A 27,405-nucleotide genomic window follows, 5' to 3' on the forward strand; every position below is an offset into this window, starting at 1 on the left:
ATCCAAAACGTTACGAGACCAAGTATTGTATTACTTCGTTTTTAGACTCCTCCTACGAGAAAGTGTTGCTTACATTTTTATGCATGTATTGCAGAGATCTTAGCCATTGACGTGGGCTTGTTTACAAATGCTTAACCCCTAGTTTTAAATCAACATGACACCTCCTAACTTTATGACACTGGCCTTTTTGAGTGTGCTCCTGGGATGGGGTGTTAACCTGCGGGTGTGGTTTACTGATTGGAGAACGTTCAGGAAATGAACGTTTTTTTCAGCCTATTAAAAACAACAACAACATGGTGGGTGGGAGAAGCTGCAGCCAATCTAAATAAGGGTGGATTTACATTAGTAAAATGTGTCTAGTGAGATCTATCTCTCTTCAACATCCGATTTGCAACTTTTCTGTTTACACTAGCCTTGGATGTGTTGTGGCCCAAGCCACATTCCTGCTTCTTGTGTGAGTACAGCTATTACTATACTATACAGGAGCTTCTCATCTAAACCATATTACACATGGTGTTGCACACTTGATTAATGCAATGATTCACAAAAACATTTCATTTTTTGTTCGGCTAACAGAGCAACCATGCTGTCTACTGTTAAAGTAATGAAGGTAATTATTGCAGGGACGTGATGTGGGAGAAAAAGCGTTTCCCCAAATATGCATACTATGTATAATCACAGCCGTATACATGTATAATCACAGCCGTATACATTCCCCCCCAAGCAGCCACATCGATGGCTCTGAACAAACTTTATTTGACTCTTTGCAAACTGGAATCCATACATCCTGATGCTGCATTCATTGTAGCTGGGGATTTTAACAAGGCTAATCTGAAAACAAGACTCCCTAAATTGTATCAGCATATCGATTGCGCAACCAGGGCTGGCAAAACCTTGGATCATTGTTTTTCTAACTTCCGCGACGCATATAAGGCCCTGCCCCACCCTCCTTTCGGAAAAGCTGACCACGACTCCATTTTGCTGATCCCTGCCTACAGACAGAAACTAAAACAAGAAGCTCCCACGCTGAGGTCTGTCACGTGGACTGGGATATGTTTCGTATTGCGTCAGACAACAACATTGACGAATACGCTGATTCGGTGTGCGAGTTCATTAGAACGTGCGTTGAAGATGTCGTTCCCATAGCAACAATTAAAACATTCCCAAACCAGAAACCGTGGATTGATGGCAGCATTCGCATGAAACTGAAAGCGCGAACCACTGCTTTTAATCAGGGCAAGGTGACTGGAAACATGACCGAATACAAACAGTGCAGCTATTCCCTCCGCAAGGCTATCAAACAAGCTAAGCTTCAGTACAGAGAAAAAGTAGAATCTCAATTCAATGGCTCAGACACAACAGGTATGTGGCAGGGTCTACAGTCAATCACGGACTACAAAAAGAAAACCAGCCCAGTCACGGACCAGGATGTCTTGCTCCCAGACAGACTAAATAACTTTTTTGCCCGCTTTGAGGACAATACAGTGCCACTGACACGGCCTGCAACCAAAACATGCGGACTCTCCACTGCAGCCAAGGTGAGTAAAACATTTAAACGGGTTAACCCTCGCAAGGCTGCAGGCCCAAACGGCATCCACAGCCGCGCCCTCAGAGCATGCGCAGACCAACTGGCTGGTGTGTTTACGGACATATTCAATCAATCCCTATACCAGTCTGCTGTTCTCACATGCTTCAAGAGGGCCACCATTGTTCCTGTTCCCAAGAAAGCTAAGGTAACTGAGCTAAACGACTACCGCCCCGTAGCACTCACTTCCGTCATCATGAAGTGCTTTGAGAGACTAGTCAAGGACCATATCACCTCCACCCTACCTGACACCCTAGACCCACTCCAATTTGCTTACCGTCCAAATAGGTCCACAGACGATGCAATCTCAACCACACTGCACACTGCCCTAACCCATCTGGACAAGAGGAATACCTATGTGAGAATGCTGTTCATCGACTACAGCTCGGCATTTAACACCATAGTACCCTCCAAGCTCGTCATCAAGCTCGAGACCCTGGGTCTTGACCCCGCCCTGTGCAACTGGGTACTGGACTTCCTGACGGGCCGCCCCCAGGTGGTGAGGGTAGGCAACAACATCTCCACCCCGCTGATCCTCAACACTGGGGCCCCACAAGGGTGCGTTCCGAGCTCTCTCCTGTACTCCCCGTTCACCCACGACTGCATGGCCACGCACGCCTCCAACTCAATCATCAAGTTTGCGGACGACACAACAGTGGTAGGCTTGATTACCAACAACGACGAGACGGCCTACAGGGAGGAGGTGAGGGCCCTCGGAGTGTGGTGTCAGGAAAATAACCTCACACTCAACGTCAACAAAACTAAGGAGATGATTGTGGACTTCAGGAAACAGCAGAGGGAACACCCCCCTATCCACATCGATGGAACAGTAGTGGAGAGGTAGTAAGTTTTAAGTTCCTTGGCATACACATCACAGACAAACTGAATTGGTCCACCCACACAGACAGCATCGTGAAGAAGGCGCAGCAGCGCCTCTTCAACCTCAGGAGGCTGAAGAAATTCGGCTTGTCACCAAAAGCACTCACAAACTTCTACAGATGCACAATCGAGAGCATCCTGTCGGGCTGTATCACCGCCTGGTACGGCAACTGCTCCGCCCACAACCATAAGGCTCTCCAGAGGGTAGTGAGGTCTGCACAACGCATCACCGGGGGCAAACTACCTGCCCTCCAGGACACCTACACCACCCGATGTCACAGGAAGGCCATAAAGATAATCAAGGACAACAACCACCCGAGCCACTGCCTGTTCAACCCGCTATCATCCAGAAGGCGAGGTCAGTACAGGTGCATCAAAGCTGGGACTGAGAGACTGAAAAACAGCTTCTATCTCAAGGCCATCAGACTGTTAAACAGCAACCACTAACATTGAGTGGCTGCTGCCAACACACTGACTCAACTCCAGCCACTTTAATAATGGGAATTGATGGGAAATTATGTAAAATATATCACTAGCCACTTTAAACAATGCTACCTAATATAATATTTACATACCCTACATTATTCATCTCATATGTATACGTATATACTGTACTCTATATCATCTACTGCATCTTTATGTAATACATGTATCACGAGCCACTTTAACTATGCCACTTTGTTTACATACTCATCTCATATGTATATACTGTACTCGATACCATCTACTGTATCTTGCCTATGCTGCTCTGTACCATCACTCATTCATATATCTTTATGTACATATTCTTTATCCCCTTTCACTTGTGTATAAGACAGTAGTTTTGGAATTGTTAGTTAGAATACTTGTTGGTTATTACTGCATTGTCGGAACTAGAAGCACAAGCATTTCGCTACACTCGCATTAACATCTGCTAACCATGTGTATGTGACAAATAAAATTTGATTTGATTTGATGTCACATATAATGCCTTCAGAAAATATTCCTACCCGTTGACTTATTGCACATTTTGTTGTGTTATAGCCTACATTCAAAATGAATTAAATATTAATTGTGTTCTCCCATCTACACACAATGCCCCATAATGACTCATGATGTTTGCAAATTTATTGAACATAAAATACAGAAATAAGTCTCTGAAATCTTTGCACACTTGGATTGTACAACATTTGCACATGATTATTTTAAATAAATGTCAAGCTCTGTGAAGTTCATTTTTGGTCATTGCTAGACAGACATTTTCAAGACGATTTCAGTCAAAACTCTAACTAGGCCACTCAGGAATATTTACTGTCATCTTGGCAAGCAACTCTAGTATATTTGGCCTTGTGTTTTAGGATATTGTCCTGCTGAAAGGCACATTTATCTCCCAGTGTCTGTTGGAAAGAAGAACCAGGTTTTCCGCTAGGATTTTTCCTGTGCTTAGCTCTATTCTATTTATTTTTTCTAAAAAGCTCCCTAGTCCTTGTCGATGGCAAGCATACCCATAACATGATGCAGCCACAAATATGAAGAGTGGTACTCAGTGATGTGTTGTGTTGGATTTGCACCAAATATAGCACTTTGTGTTCAAGACATAAAGTTAATTTGTATGCCACATTTTCTTCAGTTTTACTTTATGCGTGTTTTTGAATGTATTCTGTACAGGCTTCCTTCTTTTCACTCCATCATTATTGTGGAGTATTGTAGAGTAACTCGAATGTTGTTGATCCATCCTCAGTTTTCACCTGTTACAGCCATTAAACTCTGTAACTGTTTTAAAGTCCTCATTGGCCTCATGGTGAAATCCCTGAGCAGTTTTCTTCCTCTCTGGCAACTGAGTTAGGAATGATGCTTGTATCTTTGTAGTAACTGGGTGTATTGATAAAGCATTCAAAGTCTAATTAAGGGATGCCCAAAAGGATATTCTGCTTTTATTTATTCTTACCCATCTACCAATAGGTGCAATTATTTGCAGTGCATTGGAAAACCTCTCTGGTCTTTGTGGTTGATCCTGTGTTTAAAATTCACTGCTTGCTCATTTTATGTGTGGGGTACAGAGATGAGGTAGTCATTTAAACATCATGTTAAACACTATTATTGCACAGAGTGAGTCCATGCAACTTATTATGTGACTTGTTAAGCAAATGTGTTATCCTTCATTTATTTAGGCTTGTCATAACAAAGGGGTTGAATATTTATTGACTCAAGACATTTCAGCTTTTAATTTTTAATGATGTTTTATTTTTTTATCTCTAAATCATGATTCCACTTTGACATTATGGGTTATTGTGTGTAGGCCAGTAAAACAAAATCTCTATTTAATCAGTTTTAAATTCAGGCTGTTACACAACAAAATATGGAAACAGTCAAGGGGTGCGAATGCTTTCTTCAGGCATTGTAGGTGCAGATATGTGCACCACATCATTGCTCTCTCTCCTTCTGCTATGTGTGCATCTTACTAGCCTTCACTCAAATGGCAAGGGGCTGAATGAAACTCATTGGCTAAAACTCTAATTGTGCAGATTGACATAAAGTGTAGTCAACTTTGTTTAAATTCATAAATCATCTGATTGGTTTAGTGCAGAACAAATCTGATTGTTTTCTAAAAGGTCAATGGGCGGAGTTTACGAGATTCACAATATATGACAACATGGTGGAGGTTTGAACCAATTATTTGTATATGCACTATTTGGTGTTATTTTTATTTTTTACTCATCTATTTCACTTATTTTTCTTAGAACTGCATTGTTGGTTAAGGGCTTGTTAGTAAGTATTTCACTGTAAGGTTGTATTCGGCACATGTGACAAATAAAATTGATTTGACTTGAATTACATTCTTTCCTATGAAAGACTACTCCAAATGGGGAGTGGCAATATGGCCGACTGGTGGCTTCAAAGCCTCGCAATTGCCGATACATAGCATCATCTGCAATCCAGGGTTTTTATACACCATTGGTTTGAACTGAGAATCTTGTAAATAAAACTTTGAGTTAAAAGTTGTAGCTAACATTTTGAAATCATTGTGTTAAAGTAGTCAGACGTATGTGAGTCAGTGAAGGAAAAGGGTGTACCTAGTCAGTTGCACAACTAAATGCATTTAACTTAAATGTGTCTTCCGCATTTAACCCAACCCCTCTGATTTAGAGAGGTGCAGGGGCTGCTTTAATCGACGTCCATGTCATCATCGCCTGGGGAGCAGTTGTTGTTGGGTGGTTACTGCCTTGCTCAAGGGCAGGATGGCAGAGCAAACGAGAAGATAGAACAAATATTACAACAAATGTTATGGTTAAATTCAAATATGCTGATTAATAATAAAAACTATTTATGGAGAAGAAAAAATAAAAATGTTTATTATTTATTAATGTATTATGAATATAAACGGTGGAGTTATGTCACATATGCAGCTATCGAAAATATATGGGAATGTCTGCTCAATCCAAACTTACAACCAACTGATTGCAGCATTACCACAAAAATGGAGGAAGCAAGTGGAAAAGGGAAGGTAGGGAACTTGTTTGCCTGCCGTATACTAAAGATACAAATTGGCTGAAAGGAATTGGCATGAATAGAAAAATATACCAGTTTCATTTGAAGACAACAGTTTTAACAGCTGCGCCATACAGGTTGCAAAATAAATGGGAAGAGATTTACAATGTACTGATTCCATGGCACATGGTTTATGAACTGGTACCAAAAACAACACTTGATTCAACACTTTGAGTTTTAAATTTAAATTATTGCACAAAATTATTGCCTCGAGTAGAATGCTATATACATGGGGCATACAACAATCTCAGCTCTGTAGATTTAGCTGTGAAGAGACAGAATCACTAGATCATTTATTCTGGTATTGCCCCTATGTAGCTTGTTTCTGGTCACAGGTTCAGGAATGGTTACCTTAGAAATAGCAGTGTTGGGCGATTTGGAAAGCCAGTCAATAAATAATATAATAATACTCGTAGGAAAGGTTTTCATCTTTACCTCACAATCTGTGCATACTATACGATTAGAAAGGTTCAAAATTATTGTAAAACATCACAGCACAATTTAGAAATATATGGCACATGGGAAAATAAACATGGGTAGTCTATGGTGATAGGTTGGATGGGCTGAGAGTGGCTGAGGGGTGGGATTAATACTTTATGTTTGGTAATGTATTATTGTTATGTGATTGCTTTATGTAAAAGTATCATGTGTACAAAATGTGTATGTAAAATATATATGTAAAATGTATGTATATGCAGCAGAAAAGCTGTAAAAAAAGTGTCCTCCAGAGAGGGGGGATAAAAAATATATATATATATATGTATGTGTGTGTGTGTGTATATATATATATATATATATATATATATATATATATATATATATGTATAATAGAGCAAGTAGATGTCAGATATACAAGTAAGTCAGCTAACATTTGCTTTATTGAAATGTTAAGTTCAATAGCTATATGAACTTAAAAAACAGGAATGGACAGCCCCAGGGACAGCATTGTAAATGTTAAACTGAACAGAATGAGTTGGCTAGCAGATAGCTATCTCTTACTAATGTTGAGTCATAGAATATAGGTAGCTAGCTCCCACTTATTATATAAAAAATATTTTGAATAAGCTTTAGAAACTTAAAAATTGGAATAGACTGGTATACTTCTATGGGGGCAGAAATGTAACATACTAAGCAAAATGTAGTTTAGCTGCGCAGAGAGCGACCTCCTACTAATGTTGAATTCTAAAATAAAATAGCTAACAAGCAAGGTCTCAAATCTGACAGTTTGTCAGTTAACATTTGTTTTATTTAAAGTTTAGTTGAATAAGCGATATAAACAAAACAAATTGGAACAGACTGTTTACGATGCCCTGGGGGCAGAAATGTTTATTTGGGTCAAGATCACTTGAAGCCATAAGGGCAGACATCAAGTACAAACGGTAATTTAAGAAAGTCAACTGCCTTCCGGGCAGCCTTTTGAATGCACTGTTTAAATACTTCCCCAGGATCAGTAATGTTAGTTTGGGTTAAGATAACTTGGTGCCCATGGACTTCAGTGGTTAGAGCATTGGGCCAGTAAAAGAAAGGTTGCTAGATCAAATAGACAAGCTGCCAAGGTAAAAATCTGTCGTTCTGCCCCTGAACAAGGTAGTTAACCCGCTGTTCCTAGGCCGTCATTGTCAATAAGAATTTGTTCTTAACTGACTTGCCTAGTTAAATAAAGGTTCAGTTAAAAAATCACCCAAACTAACATTTGGGTGAGCAGCATTTAAACTAAATATTCCAATTTATAGTTTATTAAGCTTAATCTTACCAATTCGTTTTGGTAATCATTTTCTCATTACCCGGCATATTTGAAAGCTAGCTAGCTATCTCTGCTTTTTTATTCAACATTAGTAATAGGTAGCTAACTGCTTTGATAGCTAGTTCAGCTTAGTGTAGCATTTTACATTTCTAACCCCAGGGAAGCATAACAATCCGTTCCAATTTTTAAGTTTATATAACGTATTCAACTAAATAGTTTGATAAAGTAAGTGGGAGATGACTTACTGGTATATTTGAGACTGAGCTAGTTATATTCTACGACTCAGCATTAGTAAGAGATAGCTATCTGCTAGCCAACTAGCTCTGCTAAGCTTAGCATTTTACGTTGCTGCCCCTTGGGCAGCATAACTGTCCATCTCTCATTTTTATGTTCATATATATTATTCAACATAACATTTTAATAAATCAGATGTCAGCTGACTTTCTTGTATATTTGACACCTAGCTAGCTAGCTCTATTTATTAATTCAACATTGGTAGGTAAGAAGTTGCTAAATACTTAGCTCACTTGCTTGCTCTGAGTAGTTTAGCATGTTGCTGCTAGCTTGCTGTATTTTACCAGTTGTCTTTTAGAGATTTTGTCACTTTTTGTCTGACTACTGTAACACAATAATGATTTATTACAACTTGTAACTCAAAGTTTTCTTTACAATATTCTCAGTTGAAACCTCCACCCTTGTTTTAAAAAGTTATGCATCTGTTAAACTCCGCCCGTTGATCTTTTTGAAACCAATTGGACTTGTTCTGCCCTAAACCAATCAGAATATTTCTGCCCTTAGAGCAAAGTTCACTACACTTTATGTCAACCTGCTCGAATTGCTAGGGGCTGGCCCACATAGTGGAAAAACAGTCACTTTCAAACTAGGGATTTCATGGCTAATTGAGGTAAATCTGTAATTCTGCTCATAGATTATGCATGTATTATGCAGGTTTCAAAAATCTTTAGTAGTCGGCAAAGTTCCGGTTGATGTCTTCAAAGAGAGATTTGAATCTACATCCGGCTCATTAATAAATTATACAAGTATCTCTCCTGAACCTACTTTATGTTGTGGAAGCAGTGTAGTGTAAAGAGGCCCTAAAATCACTACTGAGGCTCTTCCATTTTTCTTTCCTTAAAGTTTATGATTCATTGTCAATGTTGATTCTTTGTGTTAAAGTTATATTGTCTATACCTCTGTATTATATGTGTGTATTATATTGTCGTCTAATCAAATGTGTAATAGATACATAAAGGAACAACGTTTTAGTTGGTCCCACACACTGTATACAGTACTGGGCTCCCCTATAACATCGTGAGAATACCCAGTACCCCCTATGATAGATGCTCATATCTCCTATATCAAAAATAATATTCCTCTTCTCCATCTCTCTGTTTCCTCCCACACAAACACTCTTTGACACTCTCTCTCCCTCTCTCTCCCCTTCTCTCTCTCTATCTCTCTCTCCCTCACACACACACACACTTTCTCTCTCTCTTTCTCTCTCATGTGGTATTTATTTTTGTTAGTGTCTTTGTATTGCTTTACTGATTCTTTATGCAAATGCTTGGCTCTAGGCCACAATGTACTGAATAAAATGTACTATATGTCATGTATTCAGGCAGGCAGCACAGTGGAGAAGGGAAGCAGTGCTCTTTTACTCATCCACTCCTGTGTGGGAGGATGAGGTGATAGTGGGCAAGAATTATCTGCATTGTCCTCCGAGCTGCACAATTTACAACATGTAGCCTAGCTGCACACAGAAAACAGGTTGAAAATATCTCATCCAGACAACTGAAAGTGAAAAAAGTATGAATTGATAAAATGTTTTATTTCATTGGTAATCCCTGATTCATCATTGTAATGTCACAGATCTTTGTGTAACACTCCAATACTACCATTTCTTTAATTTGATAATAACTATTTAGTTATTTAAAGCCCACTCTCAAAACGTTGAATATTCCTGTTCTAGTCATCTTTGCCAGAACATATCTGGTGGATGTGTGACTGTATTGCTCCACCCACTTTTGCACAATACAGTCCCATACAACAGATTGGTATCTCCACAACCTCGTCTGACATGTTTGGAGGTTTTTCCGAGCAAGCTGTGAGAATGTACAGTGCATGTCAGTGAGGAACTGAGGGAGATGAGAGGCAAAGCAGCAGTCCTTCATCCTAGTTGGAGCTAGATTTTTACCCTTCCCATTGTGATAATGTAAACTGCAGACTGACAACTGGCAGAACTGTGGGAGTTTGACGTGACAAATTCCCCCACAGAGAGGTAAGTGGAACAGCGTTCAAGTTTTTGCAATGGTGGTTGTTGAGACAAGTGAATTGAACTATAATAGTAGTTTGTAACTGCAAACAGGGCAAGTTTTTTGATATTTTATGTCATATGTGTAAATCAGGAAATGTTTTGAAAGTAGCTCCTCGTTTTAAGACGATTACTTTATATAGACTCCATAAAGACTTGCTCAATGACTGATCAGAATGACAATCCATATCATGGATGAATGGAATGAATCACCTGTGAGTCTGTTTAGAAGGAAACGTTGGACTGATAAGGCTTTCCCTTACCAGATGTGTTATCCTGTTCAGTAGTCTTTTTTATTAACCCAACAAGCCCTCCGCCCTCTTCCGAGGACAAAAATATATATTTATATATTTTTGACACCAGTCTCAACGTCAACAATGAAGAGGCAACTCCGAGGTGCTGGACTTCCAGGCAGAGTTCCTCTGTTCAGTGTCTTTGTTCTTTTGCCCATCTTAATCTTCTCTTTTTATTGGCCAGTCTGAGATATGACTTTTTATTTGCAACTCTGCCTAGAAGGCCAGCATCCTGGACTCACCTCTCACTGTTGACGTTGAAACTGGTGTTTTGCAGGCACTATTTAATGAAGCTGCCCGTTGAGGACTTGTGAGGCGTCTGTTTCTCAAACTAGACAGTCTAATGTCCTTGTCCTCTTGCTCAGTTGTGCACCGGTGCCTCCCACTCCTCTTTCTATTCTGGTTAGAGCCTGTTTGCGCTGTTATGTGAAGGGAGTAGTGCACAGCGTTGTACGAGTTCTTCAGTTTATTGGCAATTTCTCACATGGAATAGCCTTCATTTCTCAGAACAAGAATAGACTGACAAGTTTCTTTGTTTCTGGCCATTTTGAGCCTTTAATCGAATCCACAAATGCTGATGCTCCAGATACTCAACAATTCTAAGGACAGTTTTATTGCTTCTTTAATCAGTACAAAGGTTTTCAGCTAACATAATTGCAAAAGTGTTTTCTCGTAGCCTTTTAATTAGCCTTTTAAAATGATAAACTCCGATCAGCTAACACAATGTGCCATTGGAACGTAAGAGTGATGGTTGTTGATAATGGGCCTCTGTACACCTATGTAGATATTCCATTAAAAATCTGCCGTTTCCAGCTACAATAGTAATTTACAACATTAACAATGTCTACACTGTATTTCTGATCAATTTGATGTTATTTAAATGGACAAAAAAATGGCCTTTCTTTAAAAAACAAGGACATTTCTAAGTGACCCCAAACATTTGAACGGTAGTGTACATATGTACTGTACATACAGTGGGACAAAAAAGTATTTAGTCAGCCACCAATTGTGCAAGTTCTCCCACTTAAAAATATGAGAGAGGCCTGTAATTTTCATCATGGGTACACTTCAACTATGACAGACAAAATGAGACAAAAATCCAGAAAATCACATTGTAGGATTTGTAATGAATTTATTTGCAAATTATGGTGGAAAATAAGTATAATAATAAATAAGTATGGTGCAACAGGCAACCCAAGTATGGTTCTCAATCAGCGACAACGATTGACAGCTGCCTCTGATTGGGAACCATATCAGGCCAAACACATCGAAATACAAAACATAGAACAAAAACATTGAATGCCCACCCCAACTCACGCCCTGACCAACCTATAATAGAAACACACAAAAGGAACTAAGGTCAGGACGTGACAGTACCCCCCCCCCCCAAAGGTGCGGACTCCGGCAGCAAAACCTAACCCCATGGGGGAGGGTCTGGGTGGGCATCTGTCCGCGGTGGCGGCTCTGGCGCGGGACGTGGACCCCGCTCCACCATAGCCTTGGCCATCTTAGGTGGCGCCTTTGGTGCGGCGACCCTCGCCGCCGACCTCGGACTGGGGACCCTTACTACGGGCCACGAATAGATGGGAGATTCCGGCAGCACCGGACAGGCGGGAGACTCCGGCAGCTCCTGACTGACGGGCGCCTTTGGCAGCTCCTGACTGACGGGCGGCTCTGGCAGCTCCTGACTGATGGGCAGATCTGGCAGCTCCTGACTGACGGGCAGCTCTGGCAGCTCCTGACTGACGGGTGGCTCTGGCAGCTCCTGACTGACGGGTGACTCTGGCAGGGCTGGACAGGAGGGAGACTCTGGCAGCCCTGGACAGGAGGGAGACTCTGGCAGCCCTGGACAGGAGGGAGACTCTGGCAGCGCTGGACAGGAGGGAGACTCTGGAAGCGCTGGACAGGCGGGAGCATCTGGAGGGAGGAGACGGCGAGACAGCCTGGTGAGTGGGGCTGCCACCGGAGGCCTGGTGCGTGGAGGAGGCACCGGATGGACTGGACCGAGGAGGCGCACTGGAGGTCTCGAGGACCGAGCCTGTACAACCTGTCCTGGCTGGATACTCCCCGTAGCCCGGCAAGTGCGGCGGGGTGGAACAGACCGCACTGGGCTGTGCTGGCGAACCGGGGACACCGTGCGTAGGGCTGGTGCCATATACCCCTGGCCGAGGAGACGCACTGGAGACCAGGTGCGCTGAGCCGGCCTCATTTCTCCTGTCTCGATGTCCACTCTAGTCCGGCCGATACAAGGTGCTGCGATGTAGCGCACCGGGCTATGCCTGCGCACTGGGGACACCGTGCGCCTCACGGCATAACACGGTACCTGCCCGGTCCACCTCTCTCCACGGTAAGCACAGGGAGTTGGCTCTGGTCTCCTGCCTGACTTAGCCACACTCCCCGTGTGCCCCTCTCCAAGAAATTGGGGCTGCCTCTCGTCCCTGTTGCGCTGCCGTGCTAGCTCCTCATAATTCCGCTGCTCGGCTTTGGCTTCCTCCAGCTCTTTCCGGGGGCGGCGATATTCCCCAGCCTGTGCCCAGGGTCCCCTCCAGTCCAAAATCCAGAACCCTTTGCTCCTGGTTACCACGCTGCTTGGTCCGGTTGTGGTGGGTGGTTCTGTAACAAAACTGTAACAGAACCATACCAGGCCAAACACATCAAAACACCAAATATAGAACAAAAACATCGGATGCCCACCCCAACTTACGCCCTGACCAACCTAAAATAGAAACATACAAAAGGAACTAAGGTCAGGACGTGACACTTTGTCTTTGTCTTTTCTCGTCCCATGTGTATATATCTTTTTCTTCACGATCATTTTAATATTTTTCCTAAACCTCAACTTCAAAATACTCTCCTGCAACCCGCCTCACCTAATGTGGTGTGGATTTGTTTGTTTTTTCCCCCTAAAGTTTTTCTATTTACCTCCAAACTGGAATATCTCAAATGAAGCTAGCTAGCTAACTAGCTACCAGCTATCAGTCAGCAAATCACTGCTAGCGGTCATCAGCTAACCTTTAGCTCGGAAAGCTCTCGCCAGTTCGTACAACGCGTTTCAAACCAGAGCATACCGGACCTATTTTTCCCTCCATATCCCCGAATTCGTACCGCAAACTCTGAACCTTTTCATCTAGATCATCACAGCGAGCTAACTGCAGCAAGGGTTGACTACTCCTGGCTATCGTTACCAGCCCGGAGCTAGCACCAACTAGCCTGGGGCTAGCCCATGCTAGAACCATCTCCTGGCTCACTCCTGGGCTACAATATCCGGACCCCTTCTACTGCCGCTACAGGGCACGGAACCCCGCCGATCCTCTACGACTGGAATACCGACATAATCTGTCCGAGGATTCCAACAGGCCCCTCAGGCACGACGCCCGCTGAAGGCCCATTCTGCTAACCTACTAGCTACCTAGAGCTACTTGGAACCCTACTAATTCCACGACTGGTCTATCGACATCACCGCACGAAGAGGCAAAAACAGACTAGCCCCCAATGCGAAGTCCCCCAAAGGCTAACTTGCTAAGCCGGGTCTGCTAACTGCTAGCTTGCCTTCCCCGGTCTGCTAACTGATATGCCCTGCTAACTGCTTGCTTGCTAACCCGATCTGCTAACTGCTATCTTGCCAACCCCGGTCTGCTAACTGCTAGCTTGCCAGCCCCGGTCTGCTAACTGCTAGCTTGTTTAGCCCCGGCCTACTAACTGTTAGCGTGTTAGCATCGGCCTGCTAACTGTCTGAATCGCCGTGTTCCCAGTCAGCCCAACCACTCACTGGACCCATATGTTCACTTGGCTATGCATGCCTCTCTCTAATATCAATATGCCTTGTCCATTACTGTCCTGGTTAGTGATTGCTGTGTTATTTCACTGTAGAGCCTCTAGCCATGCTCAATATGCCTTAACCAACCATGTTGTTCCACCTCCTACATACGCGATGACATCACCTGGTTTAAACGTCTCTAGAGACTATATCTCTCTCATCATTTCTCAATGCCCAGGTATACCTCCAATGTACTCACACCCTACCTTACCTTTGTCTGTACACTATGCCTTGAATCTATGCTATCGTGCCCGGAAACCTGATCCTTTTACTCTCTGTTCCGAACGTGCTAGACGGCCAGTTCGTATAGCATTTAGCCGTACCCTTATCCGAATTCTCCTCTGGAGATGTAGAGGTTAATCCAGGTCCTGCAGTGCCTAGCTCCACTCCCACTCCCCAGGTGCTCTCATTTGTTGACTTCTGTAACCGTAAAAGCCTTGGTTTCATGCATGTTAACATCAGAAGCCTACTCCCTAAGTTTGTTTTGCTCACTGCTTTAGCACACTCTGCTAACCCGGATGTCTTAGTCGTGTCTGAATCCTGGCTTAGGAAAACAGCCAAAAACCTTGAAATCTCCATTGCTAACTATAGCATTTTCCGTCAAGTTAGAACTGCCAAAGGGGGCAGTGTTGCAATCTACTGCAAAGATAGCCTGCAGAGTTCTGTATTACTATCCAAGTCTGTACCCAAACAATTCAAGCTTCTACTTCTAAAATTCACCTTTCCAGAAACAAGTCACTCACTGTTGCCGTTTGCTATAGACCTCCCTCTGCCCCAAGTTGTGCCCTCGATTCCATATGTGAATTGATTGCCCCCCATTGATCTCCTGAGCTCGTGCTACTAGGTGACCTAAACTGGGACATGCTTAACACCCCGGCCATCCTACAATCCAAGCTTGATGCCCTCAATCTCACACAAATTATCAATGAACCTACCAGGTACAACTCCAAATCCGTAAACACGGGCACCCTCATAGATGTCATCCTGACTAACTCACCCTCCAAATACACCTCTACTGTTTTCAATCAAGATCTCAGCTATCACTGCCTCATTGCCTGCATCCGTAATGGGTCAGCGGTCAAACGGCCTCCACTCATCATTGTCAAACACTCCTTAAAACACTTCTGCGAGCAGGCCTTTCTAATTGACCTGGCTGGGGTATCCTGGAATGACATTGACCATCCCGTCAGTAGATGATGCCTGGCTATTCTTTAAAAGTGCCTTCCTCACCATCTTAAATAAGCATGCCCCATTCAAAAAATGTAGAACTAGGAATAGATATATTCCTTGGTTCACTCCAGACCTGTCTGCCCTTGACCAGCACAAAACATCCTGTGGCATTCTGCATTACCATCGAATAGCCCCCGTGATATGCAACTTTTCAGGGAAGTTATGAACAAATATACACAGGCAGGTAGGAAAGCTAAGGCTAGCTTTTTCAAACAGAAATTTGCATCATGTAGTACTAACTCAAAAAGATTCTGGGACACTGCAAAGACCATGGAGAATAAGAGCACCTCATCCCAGCTGCCCACTGCTCTGAGGCTAGGAAACACTGTCACCACCGATAAAACTATTATAACTGAGAATTTCAATAAGCATTTCTCTGCAGCTGGCCAAGCTTTCCATCCTGGCTACCCCTACCCCAGTACTCTGCCCGGCACCCTCCACAGCAACCCGCCAAAGCCCCCAACATTTCTCCTTAACCCAAATCCAGATAGCTGATGTTCTGAAAGAGCTACAAAATCTGGATCCCAACAAATAAGCCGGGCTAGACAATCTGGACCCTCTCTTTCTAAAATGATCTCCTATTACAAGCCTGTTCAACCACTCTTTCGTATCGTCTGAGATTCCCAAAGATTGGAAAGCTGCCACAGTCATCCCCCTCTTCAAAGCGGGTGACACTCTAGACCCAAACTGCTACAGACCTATATTTATCCTACCCTGTCTTTCTAAGGTCTTCGAAAGCCAAGTTAACAAACAGATTACAGACCATTTCGAATCCCACCGTACCTTCTCTGCTATGCAATCTGTTTTCAGAGCTGGTCATGGGTGCACCTCAGCCATGGTCAAGGTCCTCAACGACATCATAACCACCATCGATAAGAGACATTACTGTGCAGCCGTATTCATCGACCTGGCCAAGGCTTTCGACTCTGTCAATCCCTACATTCTTATTGGCAGACTCGACAGCCTTGGTTTCTCAAATGATTGCCTCGCCTAGTTCACCAACAAATTCTCTGATAGAGTCCAGTGTGTCAAATCGGAGGGCCTGTTGTCTGGACCTCTGGCAGTCTCTATGGGGGTGCACAGGGCTCAATCCTCGGGCCGACTCTTCTCTGTATACATCAATAATGTTGCTCTTGCTGCTGGTGATTCTCTGATACACCTCGACGCAAACGACACCATTCTTTATACTTCTGGCCCCTCTTTGGACACTCTGTTTTTTTATTTTTTTATTTCACCTTTATTTAACCAGCTAGGCTAGTTGAGAACAAGTTCTCATTTGCAACTGCGACCTGGCCAAGATAAAGCATAGCAGTGTGAACAGACAACACAGAGTTACACATGGAGTAAACAATTAACAAGTCAATAACACAGTCTATATACATTGTGTGCAAAAGGCATGAGGAGGTAGGCGAATAATTACAATTTTGCAGATTAACACTGGAGTGATAAATGATCAGATGGTCATGTACAGGTAGAGATATTGGTGTGCAAAAGAGCAGAAAAGTAAATAAATAAAAACAGTATGGGGATGAGGTAGGTGAAAATGGGTGGGCTATTTACCAATAGACTGCAGCGATTGGTTAGCTGCTCAGATAGCACATGTTTGAAGTTGGTGAGGGAGATAAAAGTCTCCAACTTCAGGGATTTTTGCAATTCGTTCCAGTCACAGGCAGCAGAGTACTGGAACGAAAGGCGGCCAAATGAGGTGTTGGCTTTAGGGATGATCAGTGAGATACACCTGCTGGAGCGCGTGCTACGGATGGGTGTTGCCATCGTGACCGGTGAACTGAGATAAGGCGGAGCTTTACCTAGCATGGACTTGTAGATGACCTGGAGCCAGTGGGTCTGGCGACGAATATGTAGCAAGGGCCAGCCGACTAGAGCATACAAGTCGCAGTGGTGGGTGGTATAAGGTGCTTTAGTGACAAAACGGATGGCACTGTGATAAACTGCATCCAGTTTGATGAGTAGAGTGTTGGAAGCAATTTTGTAGATGACATCGCCGAAGTCGAGGATCGGTAGGATAGTCAGTTTTACTAGGGTAAGTTTGGCGGCGTGAGTGAAGGAGGCTTTGTTGCGGAATAGAAAGCCGACTCTTGATTTGATTTTCGATTGGAGATGTTTGATATGAGTCTGGAAGGAGAGTTTACAGTCTAGCCAGACACCTAGGTACTTATAGATGTCCACATATTCAAGGTCGGAACCATCCAGGGTGGTGATGCTAGTCGGGCATGCGGGTGCAGGCAGCGATCGTTTGAAAAGCATGCATTTGGTTTTACTACCGTTTAAGAGCAGTTGGAGGCCACGGAAGGAGTGTTGTATGGCATTGAAGCTCGTTTGGAGGTTAGATAGCACAGTGTCCATGGACGGGCCGGAAGTATATAGAATGGTGTCGTCTGCGTAGAGGTGGATCAGGGAATCGCCCTCAGCAAGAGCAACATCATTGATATATACAGAGAAAAGAGTCAGCCCGAGAATTGAACCCTGTGGCACCCCCATAGAGACTGCCAGAGGACCGGACAGCATGCCCTCCGATTTGACACACTGAACTCTGTCTGCAAAGTAATTGGTGAACCAGGCAAGGCAGTCATCTGAAAAACCGAGGCTACTGAGTCTGCCGATAAGAATATGGTGATTGACAGAGTAGAAAGCCTTGGCAAGGTCGATGAAGACGGCTGCACAGTACTGTCTTTTATCGATGGCGGTTATGATATCGTTTAGTACCTTGAGTGTGGCTGAGGTGCACCCGTGACCGGCTCGGAAACCAGATTGCACAGCGGAGAAGGTACGGTGGGATTCGAGATGGTCAGTGACCTGTTCGTTGACTTGGCTTTCGAAGACCTTAGATACGCAGGGCAGGATGGATATAGGTCTGTAACAGTTTGGGTCCAGGGTGTCTCCCCCTTTGAAGAGGGGGATGTCTGCGGCAGCTTTTCAATCCTTGGGGATCTCAGACGATATGAAAGAGAGGTTGAACAGGTTGGTAATAGGGGTTGCGAGAATGGCGGCGGATAGTTTCAGAAATAGAGGGTCCAGATTGTCAAGCCCAGCTGATTTGTACGGGTCCAGGTTTTGCAGCTCTTTCAGAACATCTGCTATCTGGATTTGGGTAAAGGAGAACCTGGAGAGGCTTGGGCGAGGAGCTGCGGGGGGGGGGCGGAGCAGTTGGCCGAGGTTGAAGTAGCCAGGCGGAAGGCATAGCCAGCCGTTGAGAAATGCTTGTTGAAGTTTTCGATAATCACGGATTTATCGGTGGTGACCGTGTTACCTAGCCTCAGTGCAGTGGGCAGCTGGGAGGAGGTGCTCTTGTTCTCCATGGACTTCACAGTGTCCCAGAATTTTTGGGAGTTGGAGCTACAGGATGCAAACTTCTGCCTGAAGAAGCTGGGCTTAGCTTTCCTGACTGACTGCATGTATTGGTTCCTGACTTCCCTGAACAGTTGCATATCGCGGGGACTATTCGATGCTATTGCAGTCTGCCACAGGATGTTTTTGTGCTGGTCGAGGGCAGTCAGGTCTGGAGTGAACCAAGGGCTGTATCTGTTCTTAGTTCTGCATTTTTTGAACGGAGCATGCTTATCTAAAATGGTGAGGAAGTTACTTTTAAAGAATGACCAGGCATCCTCAACTGATGGGATGAGGTCAATGTCCTTCCAGGATACCCGGGCCAGGTCGATTAGAAAGGCCTGCTCACAGAAGTGTTTTAGGGAGCATTTGACAGTGATGAGGGGTGGTCGTTTGACTGCGGCTCCGTAGCGGATACAGGCAATGAGGCAGTGATCGCTGAGATCCTGGTTGAAGACAGCGGAGGTGTATTTGGAGGGCCAGTTGGTCAGGATGACGTCTATGAGGGTGCCCTTGTTTACAGAGTTAGGGTTGTACCTGGTGGGTTCCTTGATGATTTGTGTGAGATTGAGGGCATCTAGCTTAGATTGTAGGACTGCCGGGGTGTTAAGCATATCCCAGTTTAGGTCACCTAACAGAACAAACTCTGAAGCTAGATGGGGGGCGATCAATTCACAAATGGTGTCCAGGGCACAGCTGGGAGCTGAGGGGGGTCGGTAGCAGGCGGCAAAAGTGAGAAAGATTTCTGGAGAGAGTAATTTTCAAAATTAGTAGTTCGAACTGTTTGGGTATGGACCTGGAAAGTATGACATTACTTTGCAGGCTATCTCTGCAGTAGACTGCAACTCCTCCCCCTTTGGCAGTTCTATCTTGACGGAAGATGTTATAGTTGGGTATGGAAATCTCAGAATTTTTGGTGGCCTTCCTGAGCCAGGATTCAGACATGGCAAGGACATCAGGGTTAGCAGAGTGTGCTAAAGCAGTGAGTAAAACAAACTTAGGGAGGAGGCTTCTGATGTTGACATGCATGAAACCAAGGCTTTTTCGATCACAGAAGTCAACAAATGAGGGTGCCTGGGGACATTAACTAACCCCCAGACAAGCTTCAATGCCACACAACTCCTTCCGTGGCCTCCAATTGCTCTTAAACGCAGGGGAAACTAAATGCACGCAATTCAACCGATCACTGCCCGCACCTGCTCGCTGTCCAGCATCACTACTCTGGACGGCTCTGACTTAGAATACGTGGACAACTACAAATACCTAGGTGTATGGTTAGACTGTAAACTCTCCTTCCAGACTCACATTTAGCATCTCCAATCCAAAATTAAATCTAGAATTGGCTTCCTATATCGCAACAAAGCATCCTTCACTCATGCTGCCAAACATACCCTCGTAAAACTGACCATCCTACCGATCCTCGACTTCAGTGATGTCATCTATAAAATAGCCTCCAACACTCTACCCAACAAACTGGATGCAGGCTATCACAGTGCCATTCGTTTTGTCACCAAAGCCCCATACACTACCCACCATTGCGACCCTCGCTTCATACGCGTCGCCAAACCCACTGGCTACAGGTTATCTACAAGTCTCTGCTAGGTAAAGCCCCGCCTTATCTCAGCTCACTGGTCACCATAGCAGCACCCACTCGTAGCACGCGCTACAGCAGGTATATCTCACTGGTCACCCCCAAAGCCAATTCCTCCTTTGGTCGTCTTTCCTTCCAGTTCTCTGCTGCCAATGACTGGAATGAACTGCAAAAATCTCTGAAGCTGGAGACTCATATCTCCCTCACTAGCTTCAAGCACCAGCTGTCAGAGCAGCTCACAGATCACTGCACCTGTACATAGCCCATATATCTACCTACCTCATCCCCATACAGTATTTATTTATTTATATTGCTCCTTAACACCCCAGTATCTCTACTTGCACATTCATCTTCTGCACATCTACCATTCCAGTGTTTAATTGCTATATTGTAATGGCATCGCCACCTGCTCCTTTGCACCCCAGTATCTCTACTTGCACATTCATCTTCTGCACATCTACCATTCCAGTGTTTAATTGCTATATTATAATTACTTCACAACCATGGCCTATTTATTGCCTTAACTACCTTATCTTACCTCATTTGCACTCACTGTATATAGACTTTTTGTTTTCTTTTGTTCTACTGTATTATTGACTGTATGTTTTGTTTATTCCATGTGTAACTCTGTGTTGTTGTATGTGTCGAATTGCTATGCTTTATCTTGGCCAGGTCGCAGTTGCAAATGACAACTTGTTATCAACTAGCCTACCTGGTTAAATAAAGGTGAAATAAAATCAAATTAAAATAAATTTGTCATGACTGTGTTGATGTCTCTGTGGACCATCTTAATTCATTAGTAATATGGACTTGAAGCTCTCAACCCACTCCACTACAGCCAATGTGGGGATGTGCTCGGCCCTCTGTTTCCTGTAGTCCAAGATCAGCTCATTTGTCGTGCTGACGTTGAGGGAAAGGTTGGTGTCCTGGCTACCAGGTCACTGCCCTCATCCTTATTGGCTTTCTTTTTGTCGTCGGTGGTCAGGCCTTCCGCCGTCGTGTCGTCAGCAAACTTAATGATGGTGTTGGAGTCATGCACGGCCACACAGTCGTGGGTGGACAGGGAGTACAGTAGGGAACAAAGAATGCACCCCTGAGGGACCCCCGTGTTGTGGGCCAGTGTTGCCGATGTATTGTTGCCTACTCTCACCACCGGGGGGTGGCCATTCAGGAAATCCAGGATCCAGTTGTAGAGGGAGGTGTTCAGTCCTGGGGTCCTGAGCTTAGTGATAAGCTTGGAGTGCACTATGGTGTTGAACGCTGAGCTGTAGTCAATGAACAACATTCTAACATCCTCTTATCCAGGTGGGAAAAGGCAGTGTGGGGTGCAATAGAGATTGCATCATATGAGAATTGGAGTGGGTTTAGGATGCCTGGAATGTCAGTGCTACAGGGCAATAGTCATTTGGACAGGTTACCTTAGCGTTCTTGGGCACAGAGACTATGGTGGTCTGCTTGGAAAATGTAGGTATTACAGACAGGGTCAGGGAGAGGTTGAAAATGTCAGTGAAGACACTTTCTAGCTGATCAGTGCATGCTCTGAGTACTCTTCCTGGTAATCCATCTGGCCCCGCGGCCTTGTGAATGTTAACCTGTTTAAAGGTCTTGCGCACATCGGCTACGGAGAGCGAGATCACTCAGTCATCTGGAACATCTGGTGCTCTCATGCATTGTTCAATGATGCTTGCCTCGAAGTGAGCATGGAAGGCATTTAACTTGTTTGGTAGGCTGGTGTCACAATGTAGCTTAGCATCCACTTCATCGCACCAGTTCCGTATTGAGCACAATACAGTCAGATTTTGTTTGAGTTTTTACCTGTAAGCAGGAATCAGGAGGATAGAGTTATGGTCAGATTTGCCAGAGATGCTATGCTACCCCTTCTTAGGTAAGAACCATCTAGATATATTTTTTGCTGATGTACTCTACAGTTAAAGCTGTTTTAACAGTCTTGCCGAGATATATTTTTTATTGTTTGTCTGGTCTTTCTGTGACCAGAACCTCATCAGTTCCAGATGCTGAGTTAATTAAGTTACCAACAGCTGTTTCAATGAATGTCTCTCTCTCTAGAAATATTATACACTGGGTAGGCGTGTGTAGTTGAATTGAGACATGCAAGATTTCATAGCTAATTGTGTCCTTTAATGTAGGTTTTCAGACACCCATCAAGTTCACATGCAGTGGGTCGTGACCCAAACCATTTTAACCATGTAATTGAGCATTATCAATTAATTTGTCAAGTTTAAGCAATGTTTCGGCAAAATAGGGAGTGGGAGGGACAGATGCAGTATATCATAATGAGAAAGACATAATTTGGAACATATTGGATATTTTCTTCACAACACAAGTCTCTTTAGCCATGAATTTTACTCAAATAGTTGCCATGTTCTTAAAAGTAAAGTTATTTATGTAAACACTGAGTGCACAAAACGTTAAGAACACCTTCCTAATATTGAGTTGCGCCCTCCCTTTCTGCCCTCAGAACAGCCTCAATTCGTCGGGGCATGGACTTAACACTGTGTCGAAAGCGTTCCACAGGGATGCTGTCCCGTGTTGATTCCAATGCTTCCCACAGTTGTGTCAAATTGGCTGGATGTGCTTTGGGTGGTGGATCATTCTTGATACACACGGGAAACTGTTGAGCATGAAAAACTCAGCAGCGTTGCAGTTCTTGACACAAACCGATGCTCCCGGCACCTACTACCATACCCCGTACAAAGGCCCTTCAATTTGTTGTCTTGCTCATTCACCCTCTGAATGCCTCACCTACACAATCTATGTCTCAATTGTATCAAGGCTTAAGCCTGTCTCCTCCCCTTCATCTACACTGTTTGAAGTGGATTTAACAAGTGACGCCAATAAAGACTCACAGCTTTCACCTGGATTCACCTGGAGTCTATGTCTGGGAAAGAGCAGGTGTCCTTAATGTTTTGTACACTCGGTGTATATGTTTTAGCTTTCAGATTCATCTTCCCATGGTCTAGTTTTATATGATAAACCCACCAGGAGTTAAACTAGGCCAGACCCTTACTCCAGCCCAATAGTCAGCCGCACCCTAGACCACATCCTATGATGGAGGCAATAGAGGCCAGTCCAGTCTCTAACGGGTCCTCCATGTACTGTAAATAAACAAAGCTTGGCCGTCTCCTCATTCTCCCCCATCCAGCTCAATCCTCTCTCCTAGTCATTATGTATGTGTTGTATATGTCAGTTTTAAATTCTATATAAAGCTATGGAAAATACTGTTCTGACTGCAGCAACGTAAATTGCTCCAGGTCCCTAGTTGCCTGTGCATGTATATTGCTGCTCATCACCCACACTGCTAAAGTGAATAGCAGAACCATGTTTGAGTCTAGTGAGTACAATGCATATTCATATTCATTCAAGTAGTGTGATTGTATTGAAAAGATAGACTTGCAGTCAGAGGGTTTATTATTTAGAAATTCCATATGATTAGGTTCCCCTATAGCATGTTCTTCATATTATAGAGTTCAGCAGACATGTAAATGTTTGTAAAAGTAGTTCTCTTGTTTGTGCATTTGCCAGTAAACTTAGAACACTACAAGGGGGAACAATAGCTCAGACCAAAGGCAGGAGTAGCCTTCAGTTAAGCTATGCAGTGTTCATTATCCTGAAATAGGGTTTCAGAAATAGACGGTTCTCAGGCCTTTGACACTGACTTGGTTATTACATAAGGCTCTTGGGGGAAATTATCTACATTTCCATTATATGAGAAAGCTGTGCACCACCCATTTACAGTGAGGTATCAATTTAATCAGCATTACAGAGGCTTAATCCTATTTCATGACTTACAAAAAGGCTTGAAGTGGGTAACAAATTCAGTGGCTAAGACGCTCTCAAAGCAAATGTGTCAAGGTTAAGAACGTTCATGTTTATGCATACTGTATCTAGGGAGTTGTGAAGTTGTTCAACATTGGTCCATGGTGGTATTCTCTTGAGAGAGCTGTTGTTGATGGATATTTTTTCTCAGTGGAACCGACTTGAAGGTGCTGTTGGTGAAATTCGATGAGGTATCCATTTCCTCAAACTCTGAAACTATGCGGTGGGATATTTTACTGTATCAAATTAACTCATAAACAACACATTTTATTTTTGGTGTCTTGGTTCTCAACAGTTGGCATCAATTAGTTGGGTTAGGGTCAAAGGTCCTTTTGTTGATAATAAAATATGGTGTTCCCCATCACAGAGGCCAAAGGATATTTACCAGAAATTGAGGTATGGGAGGGGACAGACATGGATGTAAAAGTCTCTGGAAATATTTCATAGACCCTAGAGAGAAAAGTTGCCCTTTCAGACACAAGAAACTAGACACAAGAAAATCAACCGATATGACGTAGAGCGAATGCGAATGGTTGATAAGGGGATATGACCTTTAGCATTTTGCTCTGACGGCAGGAATAATCAGTCAAGAAGGCAACATGACCTGTAATATTGACTGTTGAGAAAAGGATGTTTCCACCTCCAAGACACCTAGACTCCCCCTGAAAAGGACTTTGTGACAACTGCTGATGTAAAAATGGCTTTATAAAGAAAATGTGATTGATTAATTGAAAAGGGAAGTTTGGGGGAAGATAGGGCTGGCTGGTCTACATTATTAGGATTCTCGCTCTCGTCTTTCTTTCTCTGCGATGACAAACAGATGATTTTCTGGCTGGAAGCCCAGAGTTCACCATGAGTCTTCCTGTGAAGACATGTCGTTTTTCTCATTATCCCCACACTTACGTTGACAGCCACCATGATGTGGAAATGATTTCCTCAGTTTGAGCAACAGACATAATAATAATGCCTATAAACATTAATGGCCTCCAACGAACCAGAAGTCTTGTCAGCTAGAAACATTTGGCAGAGTATGTGAAGGAGATTCCATGATTAGATTCATTGATAGTTAATGTTGTGTTACATTTCAGATTAGTACAGTAATAACTATTAACATAGCTTGATAAATAAAAGTCTGTTAGAAAATGCTGAAAATAAAATGTGAACACTGAAATAGAAAAAAATATTTGAATCAAGAGTTCTTGTGAGATTCAATCAATTACTGACGGAGTAAGCTAAAAAAACAAACAACAACAAAAAAACACTGGCCAAAACTGTAACGGTTTTCTTGAGGTGAAGGAGAGGCGGACCAAAACGCAGCGTGGTGGTTATTCATGGTACTTTAATAAAGACACTATACATGAATAAACTAACAAAACAAGAAATGTGAAAAAACCAAAACAGCCCTATCTAGTGCAAACACAGAGACAGGAACAACCACCCACAAACACACAGTGAAACTCAGGCTACCTAAGTATGATTCTCAATCAGAGACAACTAATGACACCCGCCTCTGATTGAGAACCATACTAGGCCGAAACATAGAAATACCCAAATCATAGAAAAACAAACATAGACTGCCCACCCCAACTCACGCCCTGACCATACTAAATAATGACAAAACAAAGGAAATAAAGGTCAGAACGTGACAAAAACATTCCTGTTTGACCAATGCTGTGTTGGGTTAGATGCTCTGATGGGAAAAACAGCTAGACAACAAGAACCAAATGGAGAGAAAGGTATAAATTAATGATTTTAGTTGCCATTACAGTCAGTTTATTAGGATATACTACTGTATGTCTTGCCTGCCAGAGTTCTGATCCAGTGATTCATTAAAGCTGAAATCTAATTGAATTCCTGCCAAACTTTCGCTTTCACAATTATTTTGTGAGTTGTAAAAAACACTGGTTGGAAGTTATTATGCACATTTTGAGAATGAGAACAGAAAAAACCACATAACTGACCCAAAAGACGTGCAGAGTGGATATGTGCCATTCACGTGTTACCAATCTAAAAGTCTAAGCCGTTTGGGTGGTAGGGGGAGGGGGCATGGGGTTTACTAAGCTAACATATGGAATTGTTTTAAGATGGTCATAATATGGATCAATTAGCTATTACATTTTGAATTTTAGGACCCCTTTAGGTATCCCCCCAAAATATATAAAAAATATTTGATAAAATATTGAATTTGGCATTTACTACTATAGCCCACAGAAACGCATTGAATAACACATTCATAAATGGCAAAAAAGACAGTCTAAAAATAAATCATAAGGTATAAGGTTTTGAAGTGTCTGTCCTATATCTAGGAGATATAAGAAAGCTAAGGAAATATGTGTTTTTATGGACACATAATTAACCCCTTATTTTTGTTGGCACAAAACATACTTCCATTTGTTTGTATGGGTTACCTTCAAACGAGTCCCGTGACACTTGTGGGAGTCTCCCCTTTCCATGGAGTGGTCATGATAGTTTGTAGGCCAAACCGTTTGGACGCGACATGTGTTTTCATGAGAAGACCGATTTTTGGGATGTCTCATGGTCTGACAAACACCGCTGGAGCTCGGCCACCTTCCACCTTCCACCACAGATGCGGAAACCCGACATTGGCGGATGCAGTGGATTGCAAAAAAACCTGATATTTCGAGCTTAAATTTACAGATTTTGATGGGGATTTTTACAATTATGTTACTTAGATTGACACACAAGTTTAATTCAGTGGTTCTGTATGTAAATGCATAACTCTGCGATGAGTCTAGAGTCAAAACAAATCTAATTGTATTTGTCACATGCCCCTAATACAACAGTTGTAGACCTTACAGTGAAATGCTTACTTATGAGCCCCTAACCAACATTGCAGTTTAAAATTGTTTGAATAAGAATAAGAGATAAAAGTAACAAGAAATTAAAGAGCAGCAGTAAAATAACAATAGTGAGACTATATACAGGGGTGTACTGATACAGAGTCAATGTGCGGGGCACCGGCTAGTTGAGGTAGTTTGTACTTGTAGGAAGAGTTATTAAAAGTGACTATGCATAGATGACAACATAGAGTAACAGTGGTGTAAAGAGGGAGTGGGGGGGGGGGGCTGCAAATAGTCTGGGTAGCCATTTGACTAGATGTTCAGCAGTCTTATGGCTTGGGGTAGAAGCTGTTTAGAAGCCTCTTGGACCTAGACTTGGCGCTCCGGTACCGCTTGCTGTGCGGTAGCAGAAAGAACAGTCTATGACTAGGGTAGCTGGAGTCT

The 27,405-nt window shown here is 43.2% G+C and overlaps 1 protein-coding gene across 1 annotated transcript in view; it reads left to right on the top strand.

The window, feature by feature from the left end:
- Positions 1–9,798: 9,798 nt before the first annotated feature.
- The window catches only part of add3b (adducin 3 (gamma) b), a 40,111-nt gene continuing 22,504 nt past the window's right edge, over positions 9,799–27,405 (top strand). Inside the window, exon 1 of the mRNA XM_064932517.1 lies at positions 9,799–10,014. The gene's annotated coding sequence lies outside the window, so the exon portion shown is untranslated. The remainder of the gene's footprint in view (positions 10,015–27,405) is intronic.

The sequence above is a fragment of the Oncorhynchus masou genome, chromosome 23, assembly GCF_036934945.1.
Source record: "Oncorhynchus masou masou isolate Uvic2021 chromosome 23, UVic_Omas_1.1, whole genome shotgun sequence".
Taxonomy (NCBI): Eukaryota; Metazoa; Chordata; class Actinopteri; order Salmoniformes; family Salmonidae; genus Oncorhynchus; species Oncorhynchus masou.